Consider the following 4247-nt stretch of genomic DNA (forward strand, 5'->3'; position numbering starts at 1 on the left):
AATTTCAGAGGTTGACCGAGAACAGAATCCAATAGCTCAAAAAGGATTCAGATATATAAACAAAAACATGAGAAATCAAGCAGTAGAACGTATGGCAAAATTTTACATAAGTTTATGAGGGAAAACAAAAATATATCAATACCATGTGGGTCCATTATGATTCACATTTATGAATGTCTAATGTATAACACCTATATTTTGAGTGCTCTTTTTGCATCTCACGAAAGTTTGGGCCTATAGCATGACCGAAACTGATACTCAAATTTATGATCCTAATATCTCAGTTATTATCAAGTAACTACAATGATTATCCCAGAAACTTTCTTCCACTAGAAAAGAGGTTACGCATGCCAGGGTACTCAACAAGAGCATGAATGGACATCAGAGCCTGAAATCAGGTGTTCAGTGATGAAGTATATATATATATATGATAAAAATAGGATTTCTTATATTCTAAGACGAATTGAACTCTTCACACCACTAAATTGGAAGACCAAAAATACTAACAGTGAAATAAGAGAAGAAAACTACCGCAACCATATATAGACAGTAGACACGATATATCTCTTATGCCAGCTAGGATTACGGCTTAGTTGTGTTGAATTGAGTATATCTCTTATGCAAGCATCCATGACGAAATCCTACAAACATCTTGAAGAGTGATCCCAGCTTGTAAATTGCAGATTGATGATACAGATAGGACCTCGGAGGACACTGAAATTAGCCAAAATAATTACCCAATAATGAATTTAAGAATTAAATAGCCAATCACTCTAAATGCTCAAAATCAAATAAAGGGGGCAGACTGGAGCTTAGACCTGAATATGGAACATCACAAACTATATAAAAAATTCATCCAAAAGTAATTGTCTCAGAAAGATATGAGAAAGAAGTTAATGACTCGGGTAAACGATTTTCAATCAATCTCTTGTAATTTTATTAACAAGACAGATAAACATGTCGCCTATGACAATGGAAGCATACTGAAAGTCAAAAGCAAACATTATCATTAGAGCGGAAGAACAAGGTTTTGTCCTACCTATTGCCTTCAGGCTGTCGTGAAATGAACTACTTCCACGACCAGAAGCTTGTAGAGGAACAGCACAGCACTGAAATGAAAAATTGGAGATTGTCCTCGATTCATTGGAACAACTTATACGCAGTCCAGCGGTGGAATCCTGATTGACCCGTCATAGGAGAAACTGGGTTTCCTATCAAGAGTTGCTTTGGGCCGACGGTTTCTCCTACAATACTTCAATAAATATCTATTAGGCTTTCCTTTGTATCTTTCATCCTCAGGCATAGTGGATCTGTGTTGTTTATGCCAAGACCCACATTCTCCCTCCTTCATCGGCACGCCCACATTCTCATCCTCAGCATCACAATCCTTCTCACCAGTTCTCACATCAATCCTTCCATCTGGCTTCGGACAATCCACATCCGTCGACGAATCACCGTCCTGATACAAGTGTTCAGAAACGCTTTTGTTATAAGTACAAACTTCACCAATAGGATTCCGCAAGCCCGACCCTCTAACCAACAAATTTCTCGAAGTCCTGGGCGAGCTATTCATCGCTCGGTGCAACCTAAGAGCCATTTCTGCATCATTAACAACCCCCTCCTTCTCGCCACTCTCATTTCTCCTTGCAACAAAGTCAAGAGCATTGGTCGCCAACTCCACCGCCCTCCTCGCCACTACGGCTTTCCTCAGCGCCTCCTCTCTAGCCCTAGCCGCCGCCTCAATCTTCTTCTCCGCCACGCAATTTGCGTCCTCCGCCACATCTTTCAACGACTTCGCACCATCCAAAGCCTCACCACTCTTGTCTTTCCTCCTAATCTTCCTCCTCCTCCCTCTGGACACCGCTATCGGCCTGGGCACCCAACAATCCACGCACACCGCAAACTCCTCGCCCGAGCAGGAATATGACCACGGCGCAACGCTTCTATACTTCATAAAACAATCTCTATGGACACGGCGTTTGCACTCGCCACAACCGAAACACTCGGCGGCGAAGGATTCTTGGAAACAGTAGGAGCAAATTTTGGACGACTCTACGCGGACTATACATTTCTTGCATAGAAGAACGACGCGCCATTCGCTGTATAGAGTTTGGAGTCTTTGCTTACCGTTAGCGGCGTCGGTTCTGAATCCACAACCGTGGCATTCTGATAGATTGGGGAGGACCCTGGTTTTCTTTAGGGCCGGGTCAGGGTTATCGGAGGACGTCGGACTTCGGCTTCGGCTTCGGGCTGGGGCTGGGGCGTTGTTTGGCTTGGGGGAGTGGGAGAGGAGCCGCTTGCGGGGAGGCGGAGCAGAAGAAGAAGAAGAAGAAGAAGAAGAAGAAGGCGGTTTCTTGATCTTCTCGTGCGGTTCTTGTCGTTGTTTCTTGATCTTCATTGTGCTCGGAAACCCGATGATGCGATCTGGGTTGAGATTTTGGGAATTAGGGTTTTGATTTGTTAATTACACGCCTCTGTGACATAGGGAGTCAATATGGCTCACGTGACATGTAGTGCGAGTGGGGAACAGTCTGAACAGAGAGCGGATTCAAGTTTATAATTTTATTTTGAAAATATTAGGCATAAAATGCTTCTTCTTTTTTATTTTTTTTTGGCTTAAATACTAAATAACTTTGGAGTTTTGTTACTTTATTTTTTTCTCTTTAGAGATTGATTTTTATCATAGGAGGTCCCTGTAGTTTTGATAATAAATCAAATTAATTCTCTGTCAGTTGACCGTTAGTTGACTTAACAGAAATTCACTGACCAATCAAATGTTGATATGTGGCACCTACTCAAATTTTTTTTATTCTTTTTTAAATTAAAAAAAAAATGTATTTTTTTTTTTTTTTAAAAAAAATGAGAGTGGCTCGGTCACCCCCTTGGAGCCATTGGGGTGGCCTGGCCACACCCCCTTGGTGCCCAAGGGGGTGGGGTGGCTCAGCCACCCCCTTGAAGGACCACCCCCATAGAGCTTAGAGGGTGACCAAAACCACCCCCAAAAACCCCCTTGGGGCACCACGGGAGTGGATCGGCCTCCCCCTTGGAGCCAAGGGCAGATGGGGATGGCCTGGCCACCCCCATGGCCAAAGGGGGTGGTCGAGCCACCCCCAAATGGCCAAGGAGCCACCCACAATTTTTTTTTTTTTTAAAAAAAAAAAAACATTTTTTTAATTTTTTTAAAAAAATTAAGTAGGTGCCACGTGTCAACATTTAATTGGTCCACGTGGATTTCTGTTAAGTCAACTAACGGTCAACTGACAGAATGACTAATTTGGTCTATTATCAAAATCATAGGGACCTCCTGTGATAAAAATCAAACCCTAGGGAGAAAAAAATAAAGAAATGAAACCCCAGGAGGGTATTTAGTATTTAACCCTTATTTTTTTTCATGTAATTTGTGGTTTTGGCAAATAGTTAATGAGTTTTAAAATGTGATTGATTAATTTTTGTAGTTAGAAAAGTTGAAAGAATCTATTAATGTGCCACATTAGTACAAATTAGGCCTATCAGCAACCTCATGACTATTAGGGGTGGTTCAGTTACCGACTCATAATTCAATTTTTATTTTATATTTTACATTTTTTTTTTTAATTATTTGAGATGACTGAACCACCCCCAATACTCCTGGATATGTTTAAAGGGGGTGATTGAACCACCCTTAAGGCCATAGAGTACTTCAGTTACCCCATTTAGAACACGAACAAATTGTGTCGGTTTTTCTAATAGCATAGACTAATTTGTTGGCTTTTACTTAGCTCACAGAGTAATTAATCACTTTAAAGACTCAGTGAGCTAGAAAAGAAAAAGAGGAAAGATAGATGGAAAAAGGAAATGGGTATAAAAGGCATAGATGTGTTGGGATTGTGCCTTGAATCCCATGAGTAGATATCTGTGTTGACATTCAAATGTTTATAATGAATATAGATGTTATATTTTATAGCATATAAAATGTCTTTTACATGCATATTGCCACGATTGTCATATTTGTTATGCATGTGAAAATGTCATAGGATTACATTGAATATGCTGGATATGGGTGTGAGTAACATGATTATCACAAAAGGTCATAGTCCATAATCCTTTTATCCTTAAAGTATAAAGTTTGCAGTCAGTAAATGGAACTGAGCATTCCATTTTGAGTAAGACTGTTACATATTAAATCTTGGTGATCTACCTTAATCAAGCGAAGGGGTGACTTCGGGATTGATGCGTAGTATGCTGAGAACCTAAGGCACTGAACGGAC

General features: G+C 40.7%; 1 non-coding gene across 1 annotated transcript; it reads right to left on the bottom strand.

The window, feature by feature from the left end:
- Positions 1 to 394: 394 nt before the first annotated feature.
- Positions 395 to 2494, bottom strand: LOC132178501 (uncharacterized). Its single transcript, XR_015911933.1, has 2 exons — positions 1040 to 2494; positions 395 to 714 (listed from the first exon to the last, which is right to left on the bottom strand). It is a non-coding gene; the product is annotated as an uncharacterized LOC132178501 (transcript).
- Positions 2495 to 4247: the final 1753 nt, after the last annotated feature.

This window comes from Corylus avellana, chromosome 4, assembly GCF_965113065.1.
Source record: "Corylus avellana chromosome 4, dhCorAvel1.hap1.2, whole genome shotgun sequence".
In the NCBI taxonomy this organism is placed as follows: domain Eukaryota; kingdom Viridiplantae; phylum Streptophyta; class Magnoliopsida; order Fagales; family Betulaceae; genus Corylus; species Corylus avellana.